Source organism: Callorhinus ursinus, unplaced genomic scaffold (genome assembly GCF_003265705.2).
Source record: "Callorhinus ursinus isolate GAN/ISIS: 27379988/994484 unplaced genomic scaffold, GSC_fseal_2.0 scaffold19, whole genome shotgun sequence".
Classification (NCBI taxonomy): domain Eukaryota; kingdom Metazoa; phylum Chordata; class Mammalia; order Carnivora; family Otariidae; genus Callorhinus; species Callorhinus ursinus.
The window spans coordinates 19,864,562-19,885,925 of NW_027397081.1; the positions used below are offsets into that span (position 1 = coordinate 19,864,562).

Below are 21,364 nucleotides of genomic sequence, written 5' to 3' on the forward strand. Positions count from 1 at the left end.
TTGTCATTAAGAAATACAAATTACAAGAGTTCTTATATCATCATCATTTTGGATAGTTAAATGATTCATAAGGTACTATTTAACATTTCAGTCAGTGACTAGCCCAGAGTATAATTAAGTCAGAAGGACAGCCATCAGGATAGCATCAAATATTTATTGGCAGTTTACTATTTATATATTTACATAGTGCTATCCAAAGAGGATGGAGTAGTGAGCAAGATAGATATGATATCTGTTCTTACAGAGCACAAAACATATTGGGCAAGACAGACATGGAACAAACAATACATGATTGGAATAAAAAAAATAGAAGAGACTGTGAAAACTCAGGTCTAGATGAAAGTACCTGGACCAAGGAAGAAAGAAAAATAGAAAATTCAGCAAAAAAGGAAACCCATAGCATTTGCCTGGAGACAAGGGGCATTAACTATATTATTACATATTATTCAATTTCTGTTTCTGTAATGCCAAACCCGGTTAACTTGAACACTTACTCCTCCTAGCTGGCACCACGAAATACATTGAAATGGTGCCCTTGCAATATATGGAATGGCACTTTAAAAAAATGAAATCTGGTGAATATTGTTCAAAATATTTTTAAAAATGCCTTATACACCAAGGTGAGCAGTCACTTGGTGTTCCTGTTTTCCAGGAAAAAGAAGGCTCTCCATTGACAGGGACCTTCACTGTAATAAACATTATTTTAAAAAGGAAAAGAAGTAATTTTAATGAATGGCCTACCTTCTCAACTAGTTGCAATCTTTCTGAGATAAAAATTTATACCTAATATTTCTCCATCTCTCTACTGCACCTCACACAGTACTCTTTGCGTGGTAGGTACTTTCTGCAATCTGTTCTAAACTTTAGAAATTCTACTCCTATTCAAACCAGTGAAAGAGCTAGCAACTACTATCTCTGAATCAGAGTTTAGAAAACCATTTCCCTTACCCTTGGGAAAATTCAGCTCACTTAACCCTATGAAATGATAAAAAAGTCATAGGTGTCTCTGCAACTGATTGACTAGAGACTCCCTTCATTTTTTTGCCACTTCAATCATAATCTTTTATATCAGCTCAATATAGTCACACATTGTGAGATGTGTTAAGTCAACTCACTGTCACCCAAAAGTATTCACAAATTCATCTTATACCCTCATTGATTTTTTTTCCTCCTGAGCTGCCCACAGTTTGATCCATTTCTTAATGCAGTTGCCAACCTGTGGTGTAATCTGCTTACTGATGTGTGGGGGGACCAAGAAACAACACTCTTGATTTCCTTCCCAAGTCCAGAAACAATTAAGATAAAGACAAAGGTGTTAGACTACATCAAAATAGCAACTTGATTACTGATAATTAAGTTATATAATTACCAAGTTAAGAAATATGGCTCAGGGGGCGCCTGGGTGGCTCAGTTGGTTTAGCGACTGCCTTCGGCTCAGGTCATGATCCTGGAGTTCCGCGATCGAGTCCCACATCGGGCTCCCTGCTCAGCGGGGAGTCTGCTTCTCCCTCTGACCCTCTTCCCTCTCGTGCTCTCTGTCTCTCATTCTCTCTCTCTCAAATAAATAAATAAAAAATCTTAAAAAAAAAAAAAAAGAAATATGGCTCAGGGCCCCTGGATGGCTCAGTTGGTTAAGCATCTCCCTTTGGCTCAGGTCATGAACCTGGGGTCCTGGGATTGAGCCCCACATCTGGCTCCCCACTTGGTGGCGAGCTTGTTTGTTTCTCTCCCTCTACCCCTCCCCCCTCCTTTCCCAGCTCGTGCTCTCTCTCTCTCAAATAATAAATAAACCTTAAAAAAAAAAAGAAATATGGCTCAGATCTGTGGCCAAATATGTTTCTTAATTTTTTTTCCCCAGTGAAAGCATTTGGGTCCCCCTTTTTTTCTGTCTCTGGAATCTTTCTCAAAGAATTTGGTTTATGTTTCCCTTTTCCTTACATGTTGACATGGGCAATGCGTCCCACCATAGTTGTTAGCAGGATTGTCAGTTTCTATGGCACGTGGTAGCATGATAGCTCCATTAGCAAGTGAGTGAGGCATGGAGGCCCCCTTCTTCATCTGCTGCTGTGGTGTGAGGAAATACGGAGAAGAGCAGAGAGGAACCCAAATTTCAACACAATGATAGCTAACATTTCAAAGTGAAGTATTTCAACTTCCAAAAATCTGTTGTGGCTTCAAGCTGTTTTGAAAGAACTTATGTCTGAAAGATATTAGACAGTCCTTATATGTGCCCTGTGTATACAAAGTTCTGCACAGGCTGACCCAAAGGATCAGGAAAAGAACACTCTTTCAAACAGTAAATGGTAAGAATAAACATCTGAGTGGTGACATTGGATGTCTATCAAAATTATTCTACAATTTAGATTTTATGAGGCTTATCACTAATATCAGAGAGAAGATACTGTGATGATTTTAACAAAACCTCAAAAAAATTTAGTCTGCGATGCTAGATGAGAAGGGAGTGGATACACAAAAAGATTTGTATGGGATTGTTCATAGGGATATTATTCATAATATTCAAAGCTGGAAACATTAACAACATGGGAAACAACATGTGTTGGCAAGGATGCCGAGAAAAGGGAAATTTGGTGGGAATTCAAACCGTTGCAGCCACTCTGGAAAACAGTATGGAGGTTCTTCAAAAAGTTAAAAATAGAACTATCCTATGATCCAGCAATTGCACTACTGGGTATTTACCCAAAGGATACAAAAATACTAATTCAAAGGGATACATGTACTCTGATGTTCATAGCAGCAGTATTAACAATAGCCAAATTATGGAAAGAGCCCAAATGTCCGTCAACTGATAAATTGATAAAGAAGGTGTAGTATATATATATAAGACATGGACGGAGCTAGAGAGTATTATATTAAGCAAAATAAGTCAGTCAGAGAAAGACAAAAATACCATATGATTTCACTCATATGTGGAGTTTAAGAAACAAAATGATCCTAGGGGAAGAAAAGAGAGACAAACCAAGAAACAGACTCTTAACTATGGAGAACAAACTGATGGTTACCAGGAGGGGAGGTGGGCGGGGGGGATGGGTTAAATAGGTGATGGGGACTCAGGAGCGCACCTGTTGTGATGAGCACTGGGTGTTGTATGGAAGTGTTGAATCACCATATTGTACACTTGCAACTGATATTACACTGTATGTTAACTAACTGGAATTTGAATTTTTAAAAAACCTGGGAACATCCTAAATGCTCATCCTCTAGTGAAAGGATAAAGAAAATGTGGTATCTTCATACTCTGGAATATTATTTGGCAATAAAAAGGACAAACTATTTTTACATGTTACATCATGGGTGAAGCTTAACAACATTAGGCTAATGAAAGCAGCCAACTTCAAAAGGCTACCTATTATTTCATTTCATTTATATGAAAGGTCTAAAAAAGACAAATTTATAGAGACATAAAGCAAATTAGTGGTTGGTTTCCTGGGGAGGGGAATAGAAGTGGGGATTGACTGCATGTTGGTCCCAGGGAAATTTTGGGGGTGATGGCAGTATTCCTAATTTTGACAATGTTTGTACAACCCTATAACTTTACTAAAAATATTTAAACTTATACTTAGAACTGTTGAATTTTATAATATGTAAATTATACCTTGATAAAGTTGTTGACAATAAGAAAGAAGTAGATGTTGAACAAATGGATAGCATATTGCTTGTGTTTGGGGAGAGGAAAGAGCAACTGACAGGGACATTTTGACCTGCTTGACAGGCATGCTGATATGGTAAAGAAAAGTGAGTCAAATTACTGTAGCAGAACAGTTGGTTATAATCATCCTGTTCCCTCTGATTTAACTCTACACTTAGTAAAACCCTCCTAAGAGAGTATTTTGCTTTGAATGTAAATTTTTACACTTTGGAAACAAATATGTTGACCCACTAACACATGCTTTCCAGTAAATATGGTGTTTCATTTCTCCTTGTAAATTTATACATTGATATTCATATATAATATGTAAATCATATAGTCATAAACTCATGTATAAACCATATGTATGGTAGTCTTTTGAAAGTGAATGGCCTATGAAACTGACTGGCTGGGTGACAAGTGAATTTCTGCAACAGACACTTGTTGAATGAATTAATGATACAGGAAGTGTAGGAAAAACAGTTAATATGAAGAATGATACAATCTTGGGCTATTTTGTTACTTGTTACTTTAATGACTCTTAAGATTTTGTCACGAAGAGCAGTTCTAGGAAATCAATGAGATGGTATACATAGATGCCCATTATAGCTTTTATCTTTTCTTAATGTGTGTATATTTTGGGGCACCTGGGTGGCTCAGTCAGCTGAGTGTCTGACTCTTGATATCAGCTCAGGTCTTGATCTCAGGTTCATGAGTTCAAGCCCAGCTTTGGGCTCCATGCTGGGTGTGGAGCCTACTGAAAAAAAAGAAGGAAATGAAATCTTGCCATTTGCAATGACATGGATGGAACTAGAGGGTATTATGCTAAGCGAAGTAGGTCAATCAGAGAAAGACAATTATCATATGATCCCACTGATATGTGGAATTTAAGAAACAAAACAGAGGATCAGAGGGGAAGAGAGGAAAAAATGAAACAAGATGAAACCAGAGAGGGAGACAAACCATAAGAGACTCTTAATCATAGGAAACAAATTAAGGGTTGCTGGAGGGGAGGCGGGTGGAGAGATGGGGTAACTGGGTGATGGATATTGGGGAAGATATGTATTGTAATGAGCACTGGGTATTATATAAAACTGATGAATCTACAGACCTGTACACCTGAAAAAAATAATACATTATATATTAATTAATTGAATAAAATAAAATAAAAAAAGAAGGAACCAAATGAATTATAGTGATAGTAATGATGAGATGTAGAAACCTCTTGAATAATTAATTCTTGGAGTTACTTAAAAATTATATAGTTATTATATATAATAAAAATTAATAAAATCAATAGAAATAGATTTTAAAAAGAAAAAAATTAATAGAGGGGCACCTGGATGGCTCAGTCAGTTAAGTGTCAGCCTTTGGCTCAGGTCATGATCCCAGGGTCCTGGAATCGAGCCCCGTGTAGGGCTCCCTGCTCAGGAGGGAACCTGCTTCTGCCTCTCCCTCTCCTCCTGCTCATGCTCTCTCTCTCTCAAACAAATAAATAAAATCTTTAAAAAATAAATAAAAGGACAAAATTAATGGAAATTAAGGTTCTAAAGAGTTCTACATTAATCAAGTCTGGTAAGCATATAAATCCTGGTTAAAAATACATATATATATATATATTACTTGAACCAAGATATAGTAATTAAAATATGCTAAGATTAACATCAGAAGCAGTCTTTTTTTTTTTTTTTAAAGATTTTATTTATTTATTTATTTGACAGAGAGAGAGGAAACACAACCGGGGGAGTGGGAGAGGGAGAAGCAGGCTTCCCGCGGATCAGGGAGCCTGATGCAGGGCTCGATGTGGGGCTCGATGCGGGGCTTGATCCCAGGACTCAATCCCAGGACTCGATCCCAGGACCCTGGGATCATGACCTGAGCCGAAGGCAGATGCTTAACGACTGAGCCACCCAGGCACCCCACATCAATAGCAGTCTTAAAGGACAATAAAGAGAAGAGTTGTTAGAAAATGTTAAGCTATAAATTCAGGCAGTTGAGGAAGTCATAATGAGACATTATAAACTTAAATATAGAAACAACAGTTGTAGGTGTGTTTGTTTTAACACCAAATGGGATTGGTGCCTCTCTTTTCTTTGAGTGGCTCCTTTGCTAATCCATAGGCTCTTCTTCAAACCCACATCTTCTAAGCCCAGGGTCACTGGGCAACTCAATCTCTGACCCCAGTGGAGGGGTCAGAGATTGAGCTAGAGAAAAAAAACATGTCCAAGAGTTATTGCTAATCAGAGATTTAAAAACAGAATATAATTAAATACCACTACTTAATTGCATTTTCATCTAAGAAGTTAACAAGGTAGAAGCAATGGGGAGAAAGAAGAACATCTGCTCTGCAGACGTTCTAGTCAGCACCCACCAGGGAAGCAACAGAAACAGAGGGTGGTTGTGGAACCTGGGATTTAGCCCAAGTTGTCTCCTTCTCTTTGGTCTGGTCTGTAAGTGCTTTCTCTCTAGATGCTTTATTTTCCTCATCTGCTGGGTTGTACACACCACAGGAAGATGGGAATGTGGGAATTCGCTCTATTTGATTTTGGGCTAATACTGCCTTAGTTGACTCCATGGTACTTTCCTGAGATAGTCTCTGATTAATGAAGCTCAACCTTAAAACCTTAATGGTGATTGCATATGTTCTGTCATATTGCAGATATAATTGCTATTCTGAGATTAAATTTCATGTTGAAAGAAGATGGTTGTTGTGAATATTGGTAATCGTCTATTGTTTTTCCCTTCATTAAACATTATCTTTTCCATCCTGTTTCACTGTGTTCCCACTCCACAGTTCTGTTTTCAGCTGTCTGGCTGATGATGGAGAAAGCAGTTTTGTAAATCATTCACAGCAACAAGTCATATCAGAACTTCTGCAAGTCAACCGAACAGATAGAGTATGTGGAATAAAGACTCATTAAACCAGAATATTAGTATCTGGAATGATTTTTTTAACATGGGTGGGTAGGATCAGATTAGGGACTTTATATACATTAAAGTATTAATCCTCACAAGAATTGTAAGATATTATTATGCTATGTATACAGAAACAGAGGAGATTTAGAGATTTTTTTTCAGTTATTCAGAGTAGATTTGACAGTTAAACTCAGATATAGCCACTGTAAGCTATATTCTCGTCCCTCCATTCTATTCTGCCTCTAGTGTTATCTATTTTTCTTCGAAAAAAACAGGAAAAATAAACAAAAGACTGAAAGTCACACGTTGATTAGTGATAGACTTGGACTGACTCCCCTTTACAAGTTCTTTACAGTAACTGAAGTATTATCAGTTTCCAGTGGGTTCTCTGAAGATATTAACTTTTGGGGAAAACTTCATCTCAGCAAGGCCATTCTTTGCTCTTTCAGGACTAACTAGACATGGAGATGAGGAATCACGCTCCTGTAACCGAGTTCCTCCTGATGGGAATCCCTTACACAAAAGGGTTGGAAAACATGCCCTTTGTCTTATTTCTGGTCTTCTACCTGTTCACTCTTCTGGGGAAACTGCTCATTCTTCTGGCCATCCTCACTTCCTCCACCCTGCACACCTCCGTGTTTTTCTTCCTGGGAAACCTGTCTGTGTTTGACAACTTCTTCCCTTCTGTGAGTTGCCCCCAAATGATGCTTTCCCTCATGGGGCAAACCCATAGCATCTCTTACCAGGGCTGTGCCTGCCAACTCTTCTTTTACCATTTTTTTGGGCTGCACTGAGTGTTTCCTGTACACCGTGATGGCCTATGACTGCTTTGCAGCCATCTGCCACCCCCTGCGGTACACAGTCGTCATGAACCACAGGGTGTGCACCGTCATGATGCTAGGAACCTGGATGGGGAGCAGTCTGCATGCATCTGTCCTCACATTCCTCATCTTTAAGTTACCCTACTGTGGTCCCAATGAGGTGGACAATTTCTTCTGTGATATCCCGGTGGTGCTGCCCCTGGCCTATGCAGACACCTCTCTAGCTCAGACGGTGAGTTTCACCTTGAGAAAGAAGGATGTGAAGTTGGCTCTGAGAAAAGCACTAATCTGAGGAGTACATACTTGTGGGGCATAAGCATTCAGGTCATCCTCTGTCCCTACGACTTGGCCTTGTATTTATCTGGGGCAAATAGTCCCTTAGAGTTGGTGTGATTGCCAAGTGGGATTTAGGACGAGTAGGTGAGGTTGAATATATTCTGGTATGATTTATGTGTATATATTTATATAACTGTTTGTTCAACAAAATCTTATACAGTGCTTACTAGGTGCCAAGCACTATTCAGTGCACTTTACAAATACAGACATATATAGTTACCATAATTATCACACGGAGTAGATAACATTATTTCAATTTACTAAAAAGGATATTAAGGCATTGAGAGATTAAGACACTTGCCCAGTGTCACAGAGTGAGAAAAACACTGAGCTAGGATGTGAATGGAATGGTCTTAATCTGGTGCTAATGCTGCCTCTGTGTTATAAGGATTATAGCATAAATATGTACTTCTTCCAGGAACCTTTTGTCAATTAGTTTTCAGTGTATAGGTCTTTCACTTCCTTGGCTAAATTAATTCTGAGGCATTTTATTCTTTTGGATGCTATTATATATGGGATTATTTATTTAATACCCATTTGAGAATTTTCATTGCCAGTATATAGAAATACAGTTGATTTTGTAATTGATCTATCCTGCAATCTTGCTGAACTCCTTCATAATTAGTTCTAATAGGTTTTTAGTGGATTCTGTTGTATTTTCTATACACATAATCATGTCATCTGCAAATAGAGATACTCTTACTTTTTCCTTTCTCATATGGATGTTGTTTTAGTTCTTTTTCTTGCCTAATTTCTCTGGCTAGCAATTCTAGTACAATGTTGAATAGAAGTGCTAAGAGAAGGATCCTTGTCTTGTTCTTCACATGGAGGGCAAGTATGTAATCTTTTACCGTAAAGTATGCTGTTGGCTGTGGGTTTTTCATACATGCTTGTTATCACGTCGGGGAAGTTTCCTTCAATTCTTAGCTTGTTGAGTGCTTTTTATTATGGAAGTGTGTTGGTTTTGTCATGTGATTTTTCTGCAGATATTGATATGATCATGTGATTTCCGTGTTTTTTTGCTTGTTTTTTTAATATGGTCCATTACATGAATTGATTTTCAGATGTTACTGCAAACTTGCATACCTGGGATAAATCCCCATTTGATTATGGTGTATAATTCTTTTGATACATTGATGGATTTGGCTTGTGAGTCTTTTGTTGGGGATTTTTATATCCACATTTATAAGAAATGTTGACTTGTAGTTTTATTTTCTTGTGATACCTTTGGGTTTTGGTGTCAGGATCATCCAGGCTTCATAGAATGAGTTAGGAAGTGTTCCTCCCTCTCCTAATTTTTGGAAGCATTTGTGAAGAATTAGTATTAACTCTTCCTTAAATGTCTCATGGAATTCAGTAGTGAAGCCATGTGGGCTTGGGTTTTTATTTGTGGGTAAATAGGATTAGTTGTCTATTTCTTCTTGAGTCTGTTTGGGTGGCTTGTTATCTTTCTAGGAATTGGTCCATCTAAGTTGTCTAATTTATTGGCATACAGTTGCTGATATTCTTCTTTTTTTATTTTTTAAAAATGTTTTATTGTTATGTTATTCACCATACATTACATCATTAGTTTTTGATGTAGTGTTCCATGATTCATTGTTTGGCATAACACCCAGTGCTCCACGCAGAATGTGCCCTCTTTAATACCCATCACCAGGCTAACCCATCCCCCCACCCTCCTCCCCTCTAGAACCCTCAGTTTGTTTCTCAGAGTCCCTCGTCTCTCATGGTTCGTCTCCCCCTCCGACTTACTCCCCTTCATTCTTCTCCTCCTCCTATCTTCTTCTTTTTTCTTTTTTTTTTTTAACATATGTTGCATTATTTGTTTCAGAAGTACAGATCTGTGATTCAACAGTCTTGCACAATTCACAGCGCTCACCATAGCACATACCCTACCCAATGTCTATCACCCAGCCACCCCAGCAACCCTCAGTTTGTTTCCTGAGATTAAGAATTCCTCACATCAGTGAGGTCATATGATACATGTCTTTCTCTGACTGACTTATTTCACTCAGCATAACAACCTCCAGTTCCATCCACGTCGTTGCAAATGGCAAGATCTCATTCGTTTTGATGGCTGCATGATATTCCATTGTGTATATATACCACTTCTTTATCCATTCATCTGTCAATGGACATCTTGGCTCTTTCCACAGTTTAGCTATTGTGGATATTGCTGTTATAAACATTGGGGTGCACGTACCCCTTTGGATCCCTACATTTGCCTCTTTGTGGTAAATACCCAGTAGTGCAATTGCTGGATCGGATGGTAGCTCTATTTTCAACTTTTTGAGGAACCTCCATACTGTTTTCCAGAGGGGTTGCACCAGCTTGCATTCCCACCAACAGTGTAGGAGGGTTGCCCTTTCTCCGCATCCCCGCCAACATCTGTCGTTCCCTGACTTGTTAATTTTAGCCATTCTGATGGGTGGGAGGTGGTATCTCATTGAGGTTTTGATTTGGATCTCCCTGATGCCAAGCGATGTTGAGCACTTTTTCATGTGTCTGTTGGCCATTTGGATGTCTTCTTTGGAAAAATGTCTGTTCATATCGTCTGTCCATTTCTTGATTGGATTATTTGTTCTTTGGGTGTTGAGTTTGATAAGTTCTTTATAGATTTTGGATAGTAGCTCTTTATCTGATATGTCATTTGCAAATATTTTCTCCCATTCTGTCGGTTGTCTTTTGGTTTTGTGGACTGTTTCTTTTGCTGTGCAAAAGCTTTTTAACTTGATGAGATCCCAATAGTTCATTTTTGCCCTTGCTTCCCTTGCCTTTGGCGATGTTTCTAGGAAGAAGTTGCTGCGGCTGAGGTCGAAGAGGTTGCTGCCTGTGTTCTCCTTTAGGATTTTGATGGACTCCTGTCTCACATTGAGGTCTTTCAACCATTTGGAGTCTATTTTGGTGTGTGGTGTAAGGAAATGGTCCAGTTTCATTCTTCTGCATGTGGCTGTCCAATTTTCCCAACACCATTTGTTGAAAAGACTGTCTTTTTGCCATTGGACATTCTTTCCTGCTTTGTCAAAGATGAGTTGACCATAGAGTTGAGGGTCCATTTCTGGGCTCTCGATTCTGTTCCATTGATCTATGTGTCTGTTTTTTTGCCAGTACCATATTGTCTTGATGAGGACAGCTTTGTCATAGAGCTGGAAGTCTGGAATTGTGATGCCGCCAGCTTTGCTTTTCTTTTTCAAGATTCCTCTGGCTATTCGGGGTCTCTTCTGGTTCCATACAAATTTTAGGATTATTTGTTCCATTTCTTTGAAAAAAGTGGATGGTATTTTGATGGGGATTGCCTTGAATGTGTAGATTGCTCTAGGTAGCACTGACATCTTCACAATGTTTGTTCTTCCAATCCATGAGCATGAAACATTTTTCCATTTCTTTGTGTCTTCTTCAATTTCTTTCATGAGTCTTTTATAGTTTTCTGAGTACAGATCCTTTGCCTCTTTGGTTAAATTTATTCCTAGGTATCTTATGGTTTTGGGTGCAGTTGTAAATGGGATCGACTCCTTGATTTGTCTCTCTTCTGTCTTGTTGTTGGTGTATAGGAATGCCACTGATTTCTGTGCATTGATTTTATAGCCTGCTACTTTACTGAATTCCTGTATGAGTTCTAGCAGTTTTAGGGTGGAGTCTTTTGGGTTTTCCACATACAGTATCATATCATCTGCAAAGAGTGAGAGTTTGACTTCCTCTTTGCCGATTTGGAGGCCTTTGATTTCTTCTTGTTGTCTGATTGCTGTGGCTAGGACTTCTAATACTATGTTGAATAGCAGTGGTGAGAGTGGACATCCCTGCCGCGTTCCTGACCTTAGGGGAAAAGCTCTCAGCTTTTCCCCGTTGAGAATGATATTCGCTGTAGGTTTTTCATAGATGGCTTTTATGATATTGAGGTATGTACCCTCTATCCCTATACTCTGAAGAGTTTTGATCAAGAAAGGATGCTGTACTTTGTCAAATGCTTTTTCTGCATCTCTTGAGAGGATCATATGATTCTTATTCTTTCTTTTGTTAATGTATTGTATCACGTTGATTGATTTGCGGATGTTGAACCAGGCTTGCAGCCCAGGGATAAATCCCACTTGGTCGTGGTGAATAATCCTTTTAATGTACTGTTGGATCCTATTGGCTAGTATCTTGGTGAGAAATTTTGCATCCATGTTCATCAAGGATATCGGTCTGTAATTCTCCTTTTTGATGGGGTCTTTGTCTGGTTTGGGGATCAAAGTAATGGTGGCCTCATAAAATGAGTTTGGAAGTTTTCCTTCCATTTCTAAATTTTGGAACAGTTTCAGGAGAATAGGTATTAATTCTTCTTGAAATGTCTGATAGAATTCCCTGGGAAGCCATCTGGCCCTGGGCTTTTGTTTGTTGGGAGATTTTTGATGACTGCTTCAATTTCCTTAGTGGTGATAGGTCTGTTCAGGTTTTCTAGTTCTTCCTGGTTCAATTTTGGTAGTTGATACATCTCTAGGAATGCACCCATTTCTTCCAGGTTATCTAATTTGCTGGCATAGAGTTGCTCATAATATGTTCTTATAATTGTTTGTATTTCTTTGGTGTTGGTTGTGATCTCTCCTCTTTCATGCATGATTTTGTTGATCTGGGTCCTTTCTCTTTTCTTTTGGATCAGTCTGGCCAGGGGTTTATCAATCTTCTTAATTCTTTCAAAGAACCAGCTCCTAGTTTCGTCGATCTGTTCTACCGTTCTTTTGGTTTCTAGTTCATTGATTTCTGCTCTGCTCTTGATTTTTTCTCTTCTCCTGCTGGGTTTAGGCTTTATTTGCTGTTCTTTCTCCAGCTCCTTTAGGTGTAGGGTTAGGTTGTGTATTTGACACCTTTCTTGTTTCTTGAGAAAGGCTTGTTATGGCTATATACTTTCCTCTCAGGACTGCCTTTGCTGTATCCCAAAGATTTTGAACAGTTGTGTTTTCATTTTCATTAGTGTCCATGAATTTTTTAATTCTTCTTTAATTTCCAGGTTGACCCATTCATTCTTTAGTAGGATGCTCTTTAGCCTCCATGTATTTGAGTTCTTTCCGACTTTCCTCTTGTGATTGAGTTCTAGTTTCAAAGCATTGTGGTCTGAAAATATGCAGGGAATGATCCCAATCTTTTGGTACCGGTTGAGACCTGATTTGTGACCTAGGATGTGGTCAATTCTGGAGAATGTTCCATGGGCACTAGAGAAGAATGTGTATTCCGTTGCTTTGGGATGGAATGTTCTGAATATGTCTGTGAAGTCCATTTGGTCCAGTGTGTCATTGAAAGTCTTTATTTCCTTGTTGATCTTTTGCTTAGATGATCTGTCCCTTTCAGTCAGGGGGGTGTGAAAGTCTCCCACTATTATTGTATTGTTGTCAATGTGTTTCTTTGCTTTTGTTATTAATTGCCTTATATAATTGGCTGCTCCCATGTGAGGGGCATAGATACTTACAACTGTGAGATCTTCTTGTTGGATAGACCCTTTAAGTAGGATATAGTGTCCTTCTTCATCTCTTATTACAGTCTTTGTTTTAAAATCTAATTTGTCTGATATTAGGATTGCCACCCCAGCTTTCTTTTGGTGTCCATTAACATGGTAAATGATTTTCCACTCCTTCACTTTCAATCGGGGGTGTCTTTTGATCTAAAATGAGTCTCTTGCAGACAGCATATTGATGGATCTTGTTTTTTAATCCAATCTGATAGCCTGTGTCTTTTGATTGGGGCATTGAGCCCATTTACATTCAGAGTAACTATTGAAAGATATGAATTTAGTGCCACTGGATTGCCTGTAAGGTGACTGTTACTGTATATTGTCTGTGTTCCTTTCTGATCTATGCTGCTTTTAGGTTATCTCTTTGCTTAGAGGACCCCTTTCAATATTTCTTGTAGGGCTGGTTTCATGTTTGCAAATTCCTTTAGTTTTTGTTTGTCCTGGAAGCTTTTTATCTCTCCTTCTATTTTCAATGACAGCCTATCTGGATATAGTATTCTTGGCTGCATATTTTTCTCGTTTAGTGCTCTGAAGATATCATGCCAGTCCCTTCTGGCCTGCCAGGTCTCTGTGGATAGGTCTGTTGCCAGTCTAATATTTCTACCATTGTAGATTACATATCTCTTCTCCCAAGCTGGTTTCAGGATTTTCTCTTTGTCCTTGAGACTCGTAAGTTTTACTATTAGATGTCAGGGTGTTGACCTATTTTTACTGATTTTGAGAGGGGTTCTCTGTGCCTCCTGGATTTTGATGCCTGTTTCCTTCCTCACATTAGGGAAGTTCTCTGCTACTATTTGCTCCAATATACCTTCTGCCCCTCTCTCTCTTTCTTCTTCTTCTGGGATCCCAATTATTGTAATGTTTTTTCATCTTATCGTATCACTTATATCTCGAATTCTGCTCTCGTGATCATGTAGTTGTTTCTCTCTCTTTTTCTCAGCCTCTTTATTTTCCATCATTTGGTCTTCTATATCATTGATTCTCTCTTCTGCCTCATTTATCCTAGCAGTTAGTGCCCCCATTTTTGATTGCACCTCATTAATAGCCTTTTTGATTTCTACTTGGTTAGATTTTAGTTCTTTTATTTCTCCACAAAGCGTTTCTCTAATAACTTCCACGCTTTTTTCAAGCCCAGCCAGTATCTTTAAAGTCATGATTCTGAACTCTAGGTCTGACATTGTACTAAAGTCCATATTGAGTAGTCCCTGGCTGACGGTACTACCTCTTGTTCTTTTGTTTCGGTGATTTTTTTCGTCTTGTCATTTTGTCCAGAGGAGAATAGATGAATGAGAGAACAAAATGCTAACAGGTTTACAACGTCCCCAGCAAATATACTCTATATAAATCATAAAAGACCTGAAACCAGGGGAAAAGAAAGGGAAAGAAAGAAAAAAGAAAGAGAAAAAAAACACAAAAAGAAAAAGATAAAAACAAAACAGAACAATACAAAAAAAGCAGAATATGATCAAATATGATCAGGCTAGTGCATAGATCAGTGCCACACACTAGATTTTGGGCATATTTTGGTCTGTTAGAAAAAAGTGCCTCCTAAAATTTTAAAGGAAGAAAAACTTATCTATGTACAAAATAAGGGTTGATACAATGAAGGGATGGAAGATGACTGTAAAGATGAAAATTATAAAAGATTTTATAAAAGGAATTGATAAGATTAGTTGTTTGAAAAAAGAAAGAAGACAATTTAAAAAGAAAAAAAAAAGGGAGAGAATGTGATCAGGCAGGAGACTAGAACAAAGCCATACACTAGTGGTTTAGGGTATATTTTCATCTGTTAGAAGAAACTGTATCTCAAAATTTTAAAGAGAGAACAATTTATATATATATAGATATATATATCTATATATATATGCCAAAAATAAGAGTAACTACTATGAAGGGATAAAATATGACTCTAAAAATGAAAAATAAAAAAATGTTTTTTTAAGAAAGGGATTGATAAGATGTTGGTTGAAAAAGGGAAAAAGAAAAATTAAAAAAAACAGTTAAAAAAATTAACTTTGAAAAACTAATGAAACATGGTAAAAAAAAAAAAAAAGCCATGAATTCTATGTGCAGTATTCCCTTAGCGCTGGAGTTCTCCCGTTCTCCTTGATCGGTAACTTGGTCTTGGCTTGCTGGCTGTTGATGCTGATCTTTTGGGGGAGGGGCCTGTTGCCGTGGTTCCCAAATGTCTTTGCCGGAGGCGGAATTGCCCCCCCACCCCCTGCCGGTCCAGGCTAAGCAGTCAGCTTGGGTTTGCTCTTGGGAGCTTTTGTTCCCTGCAAGGTTTTGGTACAGCTTTGGAGGACGAGAGTGAAAATGGTGGTCTCCCAATCTCCATCTGGAGGAGCCGAGAACTTAGGGCCCCACTCCCAGTGAGCCCCAGAGAAAAGCAGTCAGTCCCGTCTTCCCTGTCTCCAGCTGCACTCTGTGCTCACCTGGCCTGTGACCGGGCGTTTCTCTCTCTGGCACCCGACCCCGTGTGGAGTCTCCAAACCCAGCAGATCCCTGCAGTGCACTCCAGTGCCGCTCCTCCCCGGGGAGGAAGGGGAGTCTCCCCGGCTCTGCCGCTTGTTGGGTTCCTGGTGGAGGAGCAGTGGCCCGACTGGGCCGCGGATCACAGTTTATGGCAACCCTGAGCTGAGAGCCTGCGCCTCGGCTCGTCTCTGCAGTCACCTTCTCCGCTCCGATACCTGGGAGCTCTGGCGCACTCAGGCACCCGGGTCTTTCTGTGACCCCGAGGGTCCTGAGACCACACTGTCCCGTGAGGGTTCCACCCCCCGCTTAGCCAATGGAGCGACATCCCTCAGCGGAGCTGACTTCTAAAAGTTCCGATTTTGTGCTCCGTTGCTCTAGCACTTGCCAGAAGCGGCCCCTGGAGGCCCCCTCCCCCGCCGTCTATCCTCCCGAATATCGCCTCGGATTCACTTCTCCGCACGTCCTACCTTCCAGAAAGTGGTCGGTTTTCTGTTCAGTGAGTTGTTGCTACTCTCTTCTTCGATCTCCTGTTGAGTTCGTAGGTGTTCAGAATGGTTTGATCCCTATTCAGCTGAATTCCTGAGACCAGACGAAAGCCAGGTCTCCTACTCCTCCGCCATCTTGCTCCCCCCCCCGCTGATATTATTCTTTTATAATCCTTTCTATTTCTGTAAGGTTGGTAATAATGTTCCATCTTTCAGTTCTGATTCTAGTAATCTGAATCCTCTCTCTTTCCTTTAGTTGGTCGCTCCAGCCAAAGGTTTGTCAATTTTGTTGATCCTTTCAAAGAACCAGCTATTAGTTTTATTGATTTTTCTCTATTTTTCTATTCTCCATCTCATTAATTTCCACCAGAATCTGTTTTATTTTCTTTGTTTTGCTAGTTCTAGATTTAGTGTGCTCTTCTCTTTTCAGATTCTAAGGTGAAAAGTTAGGTTATTGATTTGGAATTGTCTTATTATAGACATTCAAAGTACCAATTTTCCTCTAAGTACTATTTTAGGAGCATCGCGTAAGTTTTGGTATATGGAATCTTTGTTTCTATTCATCTCAAAGTATTTTTTTTAAAGCTTTTATTTATACATTTGACAGGCAGAGACACAGTGAGAGAGGGAACACAAGCGAGGGGAGTGGGGGAGGGAGAAGCAGGCCCCCCGCTGAGCAGGGAGCCTGATGTGGGGCTCGGTCCTAGGACCCCGGGACCATGACCTGAGCCGAAGGCAGAGGCTTAACGACTGAGCCACCAGGAGCCCCTCAAAGCATTTTCTAATTTACATGTCTATTTTCTCTTTGATTTACTGGTTATTTTAGTGCATTGTTTAAATTCCACATATCTGTGAATTTCCCAAATTTCCTTCTGTTGCTGCTTTCTAAGTTTATTTTGTTGCTGTTAGAGAACATACTGTGGATATTTCAATTCTTTTAAACTTATTGAGGTTTATTTTATTGACTAGCATATGGTCTATTTCAGAGAATGTTCCACGTGAACTTGAGAACAACTGCTGTTGTTGGGTGGAATGTTCCATAGATGTCTGTCAGGTCTAGTTGATATACAGTGTTGTTAAAGTCATTTATGTCCTTGTTGATCTTCTGCCTAGTTATTTTGTTCATTATTTAAAGTGAGACATTGTTTAAATTTTCTCTTCCCTTCATTTCCCCCAGTTTTTGCTTCATGTATTTTGGTATTGTTATTAGATACATTTTTGTTTATAATTGTTATATCTTCTTAATAGATTGACTCTTCTATCGTTATAAAATGTCTCTATCTCTAGTAACATTTTTTTGTTTTAAAGTCTTTTTTGTCTGTTGGTCTAGTCACTTCAGCTTCCCTATAGTTGTTTGCATGATATATCTTTTTCCATATGCTTTTACTTTCATTTGATTTGTATCTTTGAATCTAAAGTGTGTCTCCTGTAGATAGTATATATTTGGTTATATATATATACATATATGTATGTATATATGTATATATACATGTACAGTTTGACAATCTCTGCCTTTTGATTGAATTTTTAATCCATTCACATTTTAATTTTAATATTGATACAGTTGGATTTTCATGGACTATTTTACTTTTTTGTTTCCTGTAGGTCTCATGTCATGTATGTTTTTGTTTCTCTCTTCCTCCTCTACTTTTTCTTTTGCATTAATTTCTAATGTTACATTTTAAATTCTTTAATGAGTTTTTTCACTATATTTTCCAAGTTGTTACCTTGGCTGTTGCTCTGGGACTTACCGTCTTACATCTTAACTTGCCACCTTTTGGGTGCCCAAAGTTGTCCTCGCACTACACTGGCATCAGCAGGACTCACTTTGATGGTCTTTTTCCCTGACCACACCCAGCTACAGAGCTCCACTGATTTCTGACTGATTGCTTTATTGTGTTTCAACATTTTCCAGGGACCTAAATTGCTCTACAAATGAATCCAATCATATTTCAGGTCATTTAAGGTGTAGTTCCATGAGGTTCAGGTTTGAGATTTGTTCTGACCCCAGGCAGGCTTCTTTTGGTCGTCTTTCCCCAGGTTGTTTGATTCTTTCCCCAGACATAAGGTCTGAACCAGAGCTCCAGAGCTGGGAGTGGAAACGGTGCTGTGCCTCTCTCTTATACCTCTACTTCAAGAGCTGTGCACTCAGTAGAAATGGGAGATGAGCAGTAGCCTCACATCATCTCAGCTTGTGTCTCTCTTTTTTTAAGATTTTATTTATTTATTTGATAGAGAGAGAGAGAGGGAGAGCACAAGCAAGTGGAGTGGCAAGTAGAGGGAGAGGGAAAAGCAGGCTGCCCACTGAGGAAGGAGCCCAGTGTGGGGCTCGATCCCAGGACGCTGGGATCATGACCTGAGCCAAAGGCAGCTGCTTAACCGACTGAGCCACCCAGGCGCCCCTCAGCTTGTGTCTCTTGGTGTGGTACCATTGCCTTACCATCTGGGGCAAAGTCAGTCAGAGCCCCCATATTCTCAAGGTAGAGCCTCTAGGGAGCTGGGCAGAAGAAGGGAGTTGTCACATTTGGCCACACCTATCTGGAACTTAGCCTCAACAGCAGGTAGGTGGCGACAGGATGAGAAATGCTGACATCCTGCCCCTTCCAGGAAGCTAATCTCTCTGACTGGGAGCTGGGGAGAAAGAGCTAGGTCTTGGCTGCACCAGTGTGGAGTAGAGTTTCTGTCTCACTGGATTGGATAGGGATGCTGGGGAGCAGATCTCAGTTCAGATACTACAGATATTCTCTGTTATTACCAACTTATGGTACATTTTCTTGAATTATTATTATTATTTTTGCCATATATCCTTAGGACCATTTTCAGAGACTTTAAATAGTTTGTTATAATTTTTATCAGTTTTGCTGGGAAAAGATCCACTGCCTGCTAGAAACCCCTGCTCACAATAAAATGTTAATAGGCATATTTTTTAAAGGCTGTACGATATTCCATCCTATCAATATAATCATCATAATAATTCATGTATCACCAAGCTTATAGTATGATTTATTTTTCCCCATTAGCCAATACCCTACAAGAACATTTTTGTGCTAAAAGTTTTTACCACACTTCATATGTGTTTTTAGTTGTGGTATTACTGGGTCAAAGAATTTAAGCTGTTTTGTTTGTTTTATGCACCCTGTCAAAATACTTTACAGAGGTGTCTATAACCGCCCCCCAAAATACATTTTCCCTTCATAATACTGTCATAAAATTTGTTAAGTTAATAATTCATTGTTGAAATGTTCATTGTTATTTCAATTGAGGCAGTATAATTTTATGTATTTATTTGAATAAACTTTTTAATATAGGTCTGGGGAATTTTCTTATTATTTTGTGTTCTTCACAAATTGAGAATATTAACTTTTCATATGTGTTATATTTTCACTCATTTTGTTATTTATCTTTTGTTTTCATTTGCAGTATCTTATGTACAGAAGTCTTTATTTTATATGTAATCAAATTTTTCAATCTTTTTTCTCTGCTTTTTATTCTTTTTCCTTATTTTGTGTAAACTTAGAAATTTTTATAACTCCTTTTAAATAAATGTTTAATAATGAGTTCTAGGTGTTCTTTTTAGACAATAAATTCATTAATATACTTGGCATTTACTTGATTAAAATTTGGAAATTTACTTTCTGTTTATCTTTTTGATAGCTAACCTGTTGTCTTATTATTTTATATTTGAATGCATTCGCAATATTAATCTATCTGTGAACTCTTAGAATAAACTAAATAGTCATTGATATTGGGCTTTTTATTTTTTATTTTTAAAGATTTCATTTATTTGAGAGAGAGAGTGAGAGAGAGCACAAGAGGGGGTAGGGTCAGAGGGAGAAGCAAACTCCCCACTGAGCAGGGAGCCCAATGCGGGACTCGATCCCAGGACTCCAGGATCATGACCTGAGCCAAAGGCAGTCGCTTAACCAACTGAGCCACCCAGGTGCCCAATATCGGGCTTTTTAGTATTTGCTTGGATTTCATTTGTTTGAACTTTATTCAGAGATTCGCATCTGTTTTAATTATGGATTTGGTGGCATGTTTTTAAAATTAATTTTTAGTCTCATCTGTTACCTTTATAAAATAAATCAGATAAACGTACTGATTAAATTTTGTATGCTATAGAAAAGAGATCACAGGAGGATTATTTCTTTCTTAAAATAGTCTATAACATCATCTGGCTGTAATGTGATTTTTATAAGTAATTCTTGGAAGACAGCTTTCCTTTTCTTCATAACCATTAATTTATTCAGATTTTTTTATTTTTCTCTTGAGTTGTTCTTGTGATGAATACTTTCCTAATGAAAATTTCATTCTATCAAGTCAGTGACTGTCACACTTACTTTAAATCACCTTGAGTCTGTGGGATTAAAGATTATAATTAAAAAAAAATACAGTTCCTGTGTGTCATCCTCCAGAGATTCTGATTCATAAATTCTGAAGAGAGGACCAGAAATCCATATTTGTAACTAGGACACTCAGGGGATTTTTTTTTTTTTTCACTCAGGGGATTAATTAGGGCTTTCAAGTTTATCAGAATAACTACATTAACTTTTCCCCCTTGTATCTATTATTATATTACCATTCTCATTGTAATTTTTGTTTGCACTTTCTCACTATCTACATAATTAGATTTGCCAAAAGTTTATCTTTTATCCAGTTACTTGCTGAATGAGAAACTTTTAAATTCATTGATTAGCTATCTTGACATTTGGTTTTGAGGTAAAAAATGTTGGGTTGTATCTTTGTTACTCATTCATTCCAATATCATTAATATCTGTCTTTTTTTTTTTAACTTGGGTCTTTTCTCTTGCTTTGTATAAAATTATAAGTATATGTATGAGGTTTTTACCCACATGGTTAATTATAAAGAGCTGTAGAGTTTTTATAAACTTTGCTTTTTAAATTATTATTTTATACCTTAGTCGCTAGAAAATATGAATGATAAATTTTACATTTTGGAATTGATTAAAGATATTTTTATATTCTCACATGTGATCAAGTTGTGTCACTGTCCACATATACCAGCATCAAAAACAGGCTTGTTATGTACCAAATTTTTAACATCATTTTAAGCATCAGATTTTTTTTGAACTTCACTTGTTTCTTGTTTTAATAATTCCTGATACTATAATATTTAATGGCTTTAGCATACAAAATTATGATAAGATGCAGCCTGGGGAATAGAAATTATTAATACTCATAC

At 38.2% G+C, this 21,364-nt stretch overlaps 1 pseudogene; it reads left to right on the forward strand.

Annotated features, from left to right (window-relative positions):
- The first annotated feature begins 7,023 nt into the window (after window positions 1-7,023).
- Window positions 7,024-16,598, forward strand: LOC112840153 (olfactory receptor 10D3-like; annotated as a pseudogene).
- Window positions 16,599-21,364: the final 4,766 nt, after the last annotated feature.